The sequence below is a fragment of the Heloderma suspectum genome, chromosome 1 (genome assembly GCF_057233095.1).
Source record: "Heloderma suspectum isolate Gila_16-S chromosome 1, 16-S_ref, whole genome shotgun sequence".
Lineage (NCBI taxonomy): Eukaryota > Metazoa > Chordata > Lepidosauria > Squamata > Helodermatidae > Heloderma > Heloderma suspectum.
Genome location: NC_139458.1, coordinates 22336052 through 22349022, shown reverse-complemented (window position 1 = coordinate 22349022; position 12971 = coordinate 22336052).

Genomic DNA, 12971 nt, shown 5'->3' with positions numbered 1-12971 from the left:
TGTCTGCTACGCTATTTGCGTTCCCCTTATTTTCACCATCTTAGTCTACGTAAATATTTACGTAGACTAAGACGGCCAAAAATAAGGAACGCAAATGGCAGCAGCCGTAGCCGCCACCATTTGCGTATGCGTTTTTTTTTTTAAAAATCAGACGTGATAGGCTATGTAAGTCTTTACGTAGCCTATCACGTCTTGTAAAAAAAACAACAACACCAAACTGCAAATGGCGATGGCGGCAGCCGGTCGGAAGACCAGTTGCCACAGCCGCCACCGCCGAAGCTGCCGCTGCCCGGAAGATCTGCCCCAGGTAAGTCTCGTCCCGGGGGGGATCCGCGGGGTGGCGGGGGGTGGCAGGCCATTCCGTCACAGATTTCGGGGGGCCGAATGCACTTGCATTCGGCCTCATTCTCTGCCATCCCAAGGTGAAGCACTTCAGAGCCTTTAGGAGATTAACCCTGTGAATACTTGAACCACCCTGGCTCCCACCAGCCCTATTTCTAATCCCCTTTCTTCTTTCCACTGAACCTCCCGATGCTGCAAAGAAGTGAAGCTGTGAATTAATTACTTCCAAAAAGAAAGGAAGTAAACATGAAAGACAAGCCTCATTGAACACAATAGGAGTTACTTCTGAGGAGACACACATATGTTTGTGGTGGGAAAGACAGGGACAGGAAACACAGGGACAGGAAAGCAGCCCCCTTTCTAATCTGATGCTGTGCACGATCAAAGGTGCAAATTAATTACTTCCAAATGGCAATAAACCAAATAACAGAGAATCGCAGCTTCCAGAAAGTGCTTTACAGCCTTTAGGGAAGTAGTGCTTTAAAATGTGCTACTTCAATTGAGGGGGATCTCTGTAAATTCTGAAGTGTGCATTCAGGGGACAAGTCTCATTGAGCACAATGGGAGTTACTTCTGAGTAGACACTAGTTGGTTTGTGCTGGAAAATATGGGATGGGAAACACAGGGGCAGGAAACACCCCTTGACTGGGGTCATGGTGAAAGGTACACCCCTGGGTAGGGCTAGCATGCCCGAGGTAAATGCAGGGGTTAGGGCACACAGCAACTACACTGAGGAAAACCTGACTTAAGGAAAAGAATCAGACTTAAAGTAGTCTCAGGAAATCCGGGTTTTCCATGAAAAGCTCCAGGGTGGCTGCGGGATGGCCACGATGTCATATGCCCTGAATGACCTCAAAACGGAGCCAGCTCACAGCAAATCGATCATGGGGACACCCCATGGTGGATTAAAATGGCTGGGATTTTTTTTTAAAGTTATTTACCAGGTGCTGAAAAGCCCTAAGTCTTGGTACTAGGTACGGATGCTGGAGAAATCCACAATGGATTTGCATGCGTTTGGATTTCTATGAATCTGACCTGTGGATTCTGCAGTGACTGGGTTTTTCTGAGTTGCATGGATTCCATGGACTTGTGGACCATTGTTAAAAACTTTTTGGGAGGAGTTGTGCTAATAGACATTAGTGTAAATGCACACTTGCACAAGTGAAATGAAAAAACCATAAAAAATAGATTCCATCAATGAGTCGACAATGGAATGAAAGATGCCTCACAATCCGCAAAATGGATGTAACGGATTCAACAAAATCTGTACATCCCTAATACCAGATGAGCCTCTCTGGGGACAGTGTACCTTAGATGGGCTGCCACACCTAAATAGGCCCTTACTAGAGAGGACTGAGGTCTCCTTCATTTATTTATTTTTTAAAAAATGTATACTTCACTTTTACATTGAGAAATAAATTCCCAAAGGAGTTGACAAAAAATATCAATACATGTTTAAAATATTTTTAGGGCGCAATCCTATGGGGATATTCAGCTGGCTCCAAACTTGGAGGTGACCAACTATCCGATGCAGGACAGGCGGAGCATGGAAGGGATCTTCTCCGCACTCCACCTGCCCTGCATTTGTGGCTAAGCCGATTTCGGCTGTTTAGTCAGGGCACCTCAGAGCAGCGGTGGGGAGACGGGATGGTGCATAGAAAGCATCGTAATGAAATTTCCGCTGTCCCCTCCACTTCCCACCCCCAGGAATGCCCCCTTTTCGGCCGCTCCACACTGCTCTTATAAGCATGGAACCAAGGATGAACCATGCCATCTACAAGGGGGATGGGCAGGGAGTCAGTTTTCTGGGAACCGACCTCGGAGCGCTGGCTCCAAGGTTGGTTCCCAGGAAATTAAAAATCCTCTGGCCCTCTAGACACTGTCTAGCGGCCATAGGATTGCACCCTAAATAGGTTTTTTTATTGTCTATTTCAACAAAACACAACAAACAAAAATAAGAACAATTTCTTTTTAAAAATCGAAGTATAACTACATGCTTTAAAGGCCCCAGTTTCAAATATTGTAACATTCTAAAAAAGGGGAAGGAATAGATTACACGCAAACTTCAATAAAAGCAGACCAAATATCCAAATATAAGTCCATTCATGAGTGGCACCTATGTACCACTCGTTTGAATGTGTTGTTAGGTCTTCAATCCACTGTGTTATAGGAGGTGAGCTTTTATCCTTCCAGTATAGTAGTGTCAGTCTTTTAGGAGTCAACAGGGCATGAAAAATCCATTTACACTAACCATGTGTTACATTCCAAGAATCAGGTAAATAATTTAAGAGAACATGTACAGTTGTAAATATTAAAGAGCTTTCAATACAAAGTTTATCCTTATGACAACTTCCTCCCAAAAGGAAGGCCACTATCGTGAATTTCCAAAACATATGAATAAAAGAAGCATTAACTGTATTTCACCTTCAAAAATTAGCCGAGTTATCCAAACCTATACTAAAGAGAAATTGTGGAGTCCAATAAACCTGAAACAAGAGTTTTTGCTGAATAAGACATAACGCCAAAATTGCAGTCCATTGATTAGGCAAAATAGGACATTCCAATGAGGGATGGCATGAGAGTAGGGGTGCATGAAAGCCACTTACCTGGTCTCGCAGCTTGCTTCGCGGTGGGGGGGAGGCGCTTGCTCCCCCCGAAGTTCAGGCCAGGGGGGGAGGCTTCCCGCCTCGCCTGGCAGAAATTCAGGCCGGGGGGGAGGCTTCCCGCCTCGCCTGGCCGAAATTCAGGCCGGGGAGGAGGCGCCTCGCCTCGCCCGGCCGCGAAATAATAATAATAAAAAAATGCCCCCGTGATAGGCTACGTGACGATTAATGTAGCCTATCACGGCTAGATCTGCAAAGTCAGCTGTGATAGGCTACGTTAATCGTCACGTAGCCTATCATGGGTGACTTAAAAAAAAAAAGCGTGTACGCAAATGGCGGCCCCCATAGGGAGCCGCCATTCGCGTTCCTTATTTGGTCGCTGTAGTCTACGTAAATCTTTACGTAGACTACAGCGACCAAATAAGGAACGGGAATGGCGGCTCCCTATGGGGGCCGCCATTATCCATACACGCTTTTTTTTTTTTAAAGTCACCCGTGATAGGCTACGTGACGATTTACATAGCCTATCACAGCTGACTTTGCAAATCTAGCCGTGATAGGCTATGTTAATCGTCACGTAGCCTATCACGGGGGCATTTTTTTTCCTTTTATTGGAATGGCGGCGGCGGCAGCCGGTCAAAAGACCGGCTGCCGCTCCCGCCCTGGACGAAGACCCGATGAACCACCGGCCAGACCCGCTGCCGGGAGGGACATTCGCCAAAGGTAAGTCCCGTCCCGGGGGGGTGCGGGGGGGGGTGCAGAGAATTTCTCCCCGAAACTTGTTCAGGGGGCCAAACACGTTGGCGCTCGGCCCCCCGAAGTTTCGGGGAGAAATTCTCCGCCATCCCTAATTTGGAGAGAGGCTCCAGATAGGAAGATCCCAAAACTGACCAAGGTGGAAAATCAAATCTAGATGGAAAAGATCAAAATTTAGTACAGGTCAGCAGATAAGCCCAATGATATGTAGCAAGATCCAGAAAGCCAAACCCACCTTCTAACTGCATCCTTTTCAAAGATATTCTTGGTGGAAATGACACCCCCCACCCCCCGTGAAACAAAGCATTACACTTTTGGAAATATTTGCCAAGTTTATTTCCAAAAGCATTACACTTTTGGAAATATTTGACAAACATTTACGTAGACTAAGACGGCGAAAATAAGGGGAACGCAAATAGTGCAGACGCTACGCTATTTGCGTTCCCCTTATTTTCACCATCTTAGTCTACGTAAACATTTACGCAGACTACGGCGAAAATAAGGGGAATGCAAATAGCGTAGCGTCTGCACTATTTGCATTCCCCTTATTTTCGCCGTAGTCTACGTAAATGTTTACATAGACTAGACGTGCCAAAATAAGGAACGCACATGGCGGCGCCCATTGGCGCCGCCATGTGCATACGCGCATTTTTTTGTTTTTGTTTTTAATCAGTCGTGATAGGCTACGTAAACATTTATGTAGCCTATCACGGCTGACTGCAGGGATGCAAATGGCGGCGGCTATGGCCGCCGCCATTTGCAGACCTGGCAGGTCAGGATTCGGGGGGGGAGGGACGGAGCGCCTCCCCCCCCAGCCAGAATTTCGGGGGGGAGGGACGGAACGCCTCCCCCCCCAGCCAGAATTTTGGGGGGGAGGGACGGAGCGCCTCCCCCCGGCCAGAATTTCGGGGGGGAGGGACGGGATGCCTCCCCCCCCGGCCAGAATTTCGGGGGGAGGGACAGAGCGCCTCCCCCCCACCGCGATTCAAATTTTGTAAAAAGTAAGTGACTTTCATACATCCCTAGTCTGGATTACTGCAATGCGTTATATGTGGGGCTGCCTTTGAAAACGGTCCGGAAACGTCAGCTGGTCCAAAATAGGGCAGCAAGATTGTTAACAGGGACTGGCCAGTGAGCTCATATTACGCCAGTACTTTTCCAGCTGCACTGGCTGCCAGCCCATTTCCAGACCCGTTTCAAAGTGCTGGTATTAACATTCAAACATTCAGGTTATCTGAAGGATCGCCTCCTCACATATGTGCCTGCCCGGACCTTAAGATCATCTTCAGAGGCCCTTCTCCATGTGCCCCTGCCAAAGGAAGTGAGGCAGGTGGCTACTGGAAGGAGGGTTTTTCTGCTGTGGCACCCCGGGCCGGCTGTGGAATGAGCTCCCTAGAGAGGTTTGCCTGGCACTAGGGATGTATGAAAGTCACTTACCTTTTTGAAGGGTGATATTCGCAGTGGGGGGGAGGCACTCTGTCCCTCCCCCCGAAATTCTCCCCGGCCGGCTCCGCTCCATGGCGACTCTGCGGAGCAGCAGGCCAGGGCCGCCCACAGCCAGACATCTGGCCACTGGGCAGCCTGCACAGGGATGCAAATGGCGGCTGCCGTAGCCACCGCCATTTGCGTCCCTATCTTTTGCCGTGATAGGCTACGTAAATATTTACGTAACCTGTCATGGCAAAAAAAAAAAAGGGAACGCAAGTGGCAGCGGCTAAGGCGGCCGCCATTTGCGTTCCTGTTTTTTTGCCGTGATAGGCTACGTAAATATTTATGTAGCCTATTACAGCAAAAGACAGGGGCGCAAATGGCATAGTGGCCACCATTTGCACCCCTGTCTTTTGCCGTAATAGGCTACGTAAATATTTATGTAGCCTATCACGGAAAAAAAAAAGGAACGCAAAAGGCATCCGCCGCGTCCCTTTTACGCAAATGTCATCCCTGCGTTAGCCGTGATAGGCTACGTAAGTATTTACATAGCCTATCACAGCTATAATGAAGAAGCGAATGGCGGCCGCATTCGCAAAGCAGCGCGAACGGCAGCAGGTAAGTGCTCCGTTTCGTGTGCCTTTTGCAGGGTGGGGTGGTGGGGAGCTTCGTTCCGCCATGGATTTCAGGGGGCCGAATGCACTGGCATTTGGCCTCACCGAGATCCGCGGCGGAATTCTCTGTCATCCCTACCTGGCACCTATACTGTATTCTTTCTGGTGTCAGGTGAAGCCCTTTTTATTTTCCCAGGCATTTTAGCATTTTAGCTTTCTAGACTTTTAGCTTTGCTGTTTTAAATCTGTATTTTAAATCCCTGCACTGCTGCTAGGTTTTATTCTGGTTGCATTGTTATACTGTAGTTTTAATGTTCTATATGTTTTATATTGTTTTATTGTGTGCTGTTTGGTTTTAATTTTTGTGAACTGCCCAGTGAGCTTCAACTATTGGGCGGTATAGAAACGAAATAAATAAATAAATAAATGCTGTCAAAATTGCCAGTTAGCTAATACACTAGAGTATACCCTATCTTCAATCGGCACTATTTCCATCTTCGACCAATTAACTGAATAGCCAGACAAATCACCAAAAGCATTAATTAGTTTCATCAAAGTTGAAACCAATGACTGGAGTTTTGAGATAAACAGCAAAAGATCATCAGCATAGAGGATAACTTTAAATTCTAAGCCAGCATGCACAAAACCATGAATACTACTGTTTTGTTTAATAGCACATGCCAGGGGTTCCAAACATAAATCGAATATCAATGGGGAAAGTGGACCTCCTTGTCTGGTGCCCTGACCAAGTAGAAAAAAAGCCAAAAGTAATCCACTAGTCATAACTAGCTCTCGGGAATGTTAACCCATTTCAAAAAATTTATAGGAAAACCAAAATTAGTCAATGTAGTAAAAATGAATTTGCAATTAATTTTGTCAAAGGCCTGTTCTGCATCCAAAGAAATGATGGCCGCTGGTTGGTTCTTTCAGAATTTAAGGCAACCAGCTTGACAACTAATCTGAGATTATCAGCCCCCTGTGTGTTTTTAATGAATCCCACCTGGCCTGGTCAAACCAATGCTGCAATAACTTGTTGCAGTCTATTAGCCAAAATTGCTGTTAATATTTTGATATCTACATTAATCAATGATTGAGGTTGATAGCACAATAAGTATGATCCTTGCCAGGATTAGGAATCACAGTAATATTAGCATCATTCATTCATTCATTCATTTATTTATTTCTATACCACCCAATAGCCGAAGCTCTCTGGGCAGTTCACAACCATTAAAACCATTTAACGATGAAGAAAGGGAACCCGATTCAAAATTATGATTATAAAGGCAATACAGCTTTGGGGCTAAAAGGCCGGAGAATCCTTTACACCACTCAACTGGGAATCCATCTGGACTGGGTGATTGGCCAGTATTCATATTTGTAAGTGCATTCATAATTTCCTCCAAACACAAATGAGTCCAAAGAAGCTGTCATTGTGAAGAATCTAAGCGTGGAAGATTAACGTGAGAAAAAAGCATCCATATCTTCTCTGATATTTCACTACTACCACAGTAAGAATCAGTATAAAACTTTAAGCATTGTGAGTTTATATCTACAGGAGAAGTATATATCTTGTCACTCTCATCTTTGATAGCTGAAATAATATTCCGGTGTTGTTGTAGTTTAAGACGATGTACAAGGATCTTACTGGGATGTTCTCCATTTTCCAAAAATGCCTGTTGTAAATAAGTCAGAGCAAATTCCTCCTGCTGTGAAAGAGTATTATTCAACTCATGCTTAGTCCCCTTCATGGATCACTGCCTTGTTGTGGCGAAGGGGCTTGCGTAACTCAGTGAAGCCATAAGCTATGCCGTGCAGGGCCACCCAAGGCGGGACAGGTCATGGCAGAGAGTTCTGACAAAATGTGGTCCACTGGAGAAGGAAATGGCAACCCACTCCAGTATTCTTGCCAAGAAAACCCCATGGAATGTATCACAAGGCTAAAAGAGATGACGCCGGAAGATGAGCCCCTCAGGTCGGAAGGTGTCCAATATACTACTGGGGAAGAGCAGAGAGTATTTCCAAGTAGCGCCAGAAAGAGTGAAGCGGCTGGGCCAAAGCCGAAAGGACACTCAGCTGTGGATGTGTCTGGTGGTGAAAAGAAAATCCGATGCTGTAAAGGACAATATTGTTTAGGAACCTGGAATGTCAGATCAATGAATCAAGGTCTTTTGCAGCCAAAGATGGAGATGTCCTTTGCAGCCAAAGATGGAGAAGCTCTATACAGTCAGTCAAAACAAGACCTGGAGCTGACTGTGGCTCAGATCATGAGCTGCTTCTTGCAAAATTTTGGCGTAAATGGAAGAACGTAGGGAAAACCACTCAACCATTCAGGCATGACCTAAATCATATCCCTGATGAATATACAGTGGAGGTGAGGAATAGATTTCAGGGATTAGACCTGATAGACAGAGTGCCTGAGGAACTATGGACGGAGATCTGTAACATTGTTCAGGAGGCAGCAACGAAATCCATCCTAAAGAAAAAGAAGTGCAAGAAAGCCAAGTGGCTGTCTGATGAAGCTTTACAAGTAGCTGACGAAAGAAGGGAAGCGAAAAGCAAGGGAGAAAGGGGAAGATATATCCAACTGAATGCAGAGTTCCAGAGAATAGCAAGGAGAGACAAGAAGGCCTTCTTAAATGAACAATGCAAAGAAATCGAGGAAAACAACAGAATGGGAAAGACTAGAGATCTCTTCAAGAAAAATTGGAGATCTCAAGGGAACGTTTTGTGCAAAGATGGGCATGATAAAGGACAAAGAAGGCAGGGACCTAACAGAAGCAGATGAGATTAAGAAGAGGTGGCAAGAATACACAGAAGAACTATACAGGAAAGATCTGAATGTCCCTGATAGCCATGATACTGCGGTCACTGAACTTGAGCTGGACATCCTCGAGAGTGAAGTCATGTGGGCCTTAGGAAGCATTAGTAACAACAAAGCTAGCGGAGATGACAGTCTTCCAGCTGAGCTATTTAAAATCCTAAAAGATGATGCTGTTAAAGTGCTGCATTCAATATGCCAACAAATTTGGAACACTCAACAATGGCCACAAGACTGGAAAAGGTCAGTTTACATTCCAATTCCAAAGAAGGGCAACGCCAAAGAGTGTTCAAACTACCATATAATTGCGCTCATTTCACATGCCAGCAAGGTGATGCTCAAAATCCTACAAGCTAGGCTTCAGCAGTATACGAACCGAGAACTACCGGAAGTACAAGCGGGGTTTTGAAGAGGCAGAGGAACTAGAGATCAAATCGCCAACTTTCGCTGGATCATGGAGAAAGCAAGAGAATTCCAGAAAAACGTCTATTTCTCCTTCATTGACTACGCTAAAGCCTTTGATTGTGTGGATCTGTCAGGGTGGACACTGAGTCCATAGAATCCCAGAGTAGTTCTGATTCTGAGGAAGAGCAGTCGCTCCTGGGAAAGGAGCGCGCTCCTCTTTCCCAGGACCAACAACTGATGGAGATTCCTCCCACCAGCATTCCTAGTTTAGTTAGCAGTCCAGGGAATGACCAGGCACGGATAGCAGACTTGGTGGATGCGCGACGCAGACGCAGAGAGCGGCGCCAGATGGAGGGCGCGGAAAGGAGGCGTAATGCCAGGTTGGCGCGCAAACAATGGCTGCGCCCAGAGGATCCAAGGGAAAAGGGGAGGGACTCTCCTTAGCCCTTAAGTTCAGGGGTCTGCCAGTAATTCCCTTTCAAACGGGGACCAACTAGGGGTGCACGAAAGTCCCTTACCTGTCCTCGAAGCTTTTCGCGGTGGAGAGGAGGCGCTTCGCTGCTCCCCCCGCGAAGTTCAGGCCGGGGGGGGAGGCTTCCCGCCTCGCCCGGCCGAAATTCAGGCCGGGGGGGAGGCTTCCCGCCTCGCCCGGCCGAAATTCAGGCCGGGGAGGAGGCGCCTCGCCTCGCCCGGCCACGAACTCCAAAGTTTTTTTTTTAAAAAAAACGCCCCCGTGATAGCGGGGGATAATAGCGTTGCCCTTATTTTCGCCGTAGTCTACGTAAATCTTTATGTAGACTACAGAGACCAAATAAGGAACGGGAATGGTGGCTCCCTATGGGGGCCGCCATTATCCGTACGCGCTTTTTTTTTTTAAGTCACCCGTGATAGGCTACGTGACGATTTACGTAGCCTATCACGGCTGACTTTGCAGATCTAGCCGTGATAGGCTATGTTAATCGTCACGTAGCCTATCACGGGGGCGTTTTTTTTTCTTTTATTGGAATGGTGGGGGAGGCAGCCAGTCGAAAGACCGGCTGCCGCTCCCGCCCTGGACGAACACCCGCCGAACCACTGGCTGGACCCGCCGCTGGGAGGGACATTCGGCAAAGGTAAGTCCCGTCCTGGGGGGGTGTGCGGGGGATGGGGGGGTGCGGAGAATTTCTCCCCGAAACTTGTTCGGGGGGCCGAACACGTTGGCACTCGGCCCCCCGAAGTTTCGGGGAGAAATTCTCCGCCATCCCTAGTGACGATTAACGTAGCCTATCACGGCTAGATCTGCAAAGTCAGCCATGATAGGCTACGTAAATCGTCAAGTAGCCTATCACAGGTGACTTAAAAAAAAAAAAGCGCGTACGCAAATGGCGGCCCCCATAGGGAGCCGCCATTCGCGTTCCTTATTTGGTCGCTGTAGTCTACGTAAATCTACATAAATCTTGCGCTTTTTTTTTTTTTTAAAGTCACCCGTGATAGGCTACGTGACGATTTACGTAGCCTATCACGGCTGACTTTGCAAATCTAGCCGTGATAGGCTACGTTAATCGTCACGTAGCCTATCACGGGGGCGTGGTTTTTTTTTTCTTTTATTGGAATGGCGGCGGCGGCAGCCAGTCGAAAGACTGGCTGCCGCTTCCGCCCCGGACGAAGACCCGCCGAACCGCCGGCCAGACCCGCCGCCGGGAGGGACATTCTCCAAAGGTAAGTCCCGTCCCGGGGGCGGGGCGGGAGGCGGAGAATTTCTCCCCGAAACTTGTTCGGGGGGCTGAACACGTTGGCGCTCGGCCCCCCAAAGTTTCGGGGAAAAATTCTCCGCCAACCCTAGGACCAACTGTTCCCACGTAGGGCATAGGTACTGTGCTGCTCAGATCTAGTTGCAATCAGTATAGTTGTTAAGTTGTAAAAGAAGAATAAAGCTTTGAAAGGAATTCCTTTGTCTGTGTCTGGACTTGGCTACTGGATTAGACTGAGAGAGGCCTCCAAGGAGCCCTTGACAGGATCACAACAAACTGTGGCAAATTCTTAAAGTGATGGGAGTACCAGACCACCTTACCTGTCTCCTGAGAAACCTGTATGAGGGTCAAGAAGCAACAGTAAGAACCAGACATGGAACAACCGAGTGGTTCAAAACTGGGAAAGGAGTACGACAAGGCTGCATATTATTGTCGCCCTGCTTATTTAACTTATATGCACAGTACATCACGAGAAACGCCGGGTTGGATGAATCACAGGTCGGAATTAAGATTGCTGGGAGAATTATCAACAACCTCCGATATGCAGATGATACCACCCTAATGGCAGAAAGCAAAGAGGATCTAAAGAGCCTCTTGTTGAGGGTGAAAGAGGAGAGTGCAAAAGCTGGTTTGAAACTCAACCTTAAAAAAACTAAGATCATGTCATCTGGCCCCATCACTTCCTGGCATATAGAAGGGGAAGAAATGGAAGCAGTGACAGATTTTACTTTCTTGGGCTCCAAGATCACCGCAGACGGTGACTGTAGCCATGAAATTAAAAGACACTTGCTCCTTGGGAGGAAAGCTATGGCAAACCTAGACAGCATAGTAAGAAGCAGAGACATCACCTTGCCGACAAAGGTCTGTCTAAGCAAAGCTATGGTTTTCCCAGTAGTAATGTATGGCTGTGAGAGCTGGACTATAAGGAAGGCTGAGCACTGAAGAACTGATGCTTTCGAACTGTGGTGCTGGAGAAGACTCTTACGAGTCCCCTGGACTGCAAGGAGGTCAAATCAGTCCAACCTAAAGGAAATCAACCCTGACTGCTCATTGGAAGGACAGATACTGAAGCTGAAGCTCCAATATTTTGGCCACCTAATGCGAAGAGAAAACTCTCTGGAAAAGACCCAGATGCTGGGAAAGATTGAAGGCAAAAGGAGAAGGGGACGGCAGAGGATGAGATGGCTAGATAGTATCACCGATGCAATGAATACGAACTTGAGCACACTCCGGGAGAGAGCGCAGGACAGGAAGGCCTGGCGTGCTATGGTCCATGGGGTCACAAAGAGTCGGACACGACTGAACGACTGAACAACAACAACATGCTTAGCATTCTGCAACTCTTGATAAAGTTGTGCAGTAGGGGAAATGACAAACTGACTTATCAGAGATTTCAACTTCTTAATTAAGGACATCTGCTGAAACTTTTTAAAAAAATGGTAAGAAGCACAGACAATATTTTGGCCCCTTATAAAAGCTTAAAATATAACAAACAATAAAATAGATCAACATTGCAGCAGGCATAGAAACAACAGTAACATTAGCAAAAAGGTTAATAAACAATATTTATTGTTTATTAACGATAAATATTGTTTAACAAACAATAAAAACAGTTTGTGCAAAAATGATTAGCAGATTTTTTAAAAAAAATCTTCACCATTCACTAAAACAAACAAAAGAAACAACACTTCACGCAAATAAGGTTTTCTAGACCTGAGCTGAAATTTCTCAGAAGACTTTTTTTTCCCCAGAGAAAAAGAAGGGCACTTTGCAGAGTTTTCTCCAAGTATTCCCCACCATTTTGGAGTGGTGGTCACCATTCTCTCCCCCAGCACACACACACACACACACACACACAGTTCCAGAATGTTGCTAGGATGCAAAATGGTGGCCAGGCTACTGCTGTTGTTGGAGGTGCTACTACATTTATTTATTCATTTATTCATTTATTCACTCCCCCTGAAAAATGCCCTTTCAAAAGGGCAGAATTAATCATGGCTATTCTTTCTTATGTATACAGTGTCAAATATCACATGCTTAATGGGTGCTTATGTCATTGAGCATTGCTGCATAAAGTCACGAGGGGCAAAGCAGCAAATCACTGGTGTGCATTCATTTTAAAAATGAATGAAAAACTAAACCAATGTCTTTCAGTCACCTTTCCTAGTTATAGAAAGAAATGAAAATTCAAAGGAATACGTTCTAAATGGAAATACACTCATTTCTCATTTGTTTAAATTGGATTCCCGAGTAACAGCCAGTACAGGTCACATAA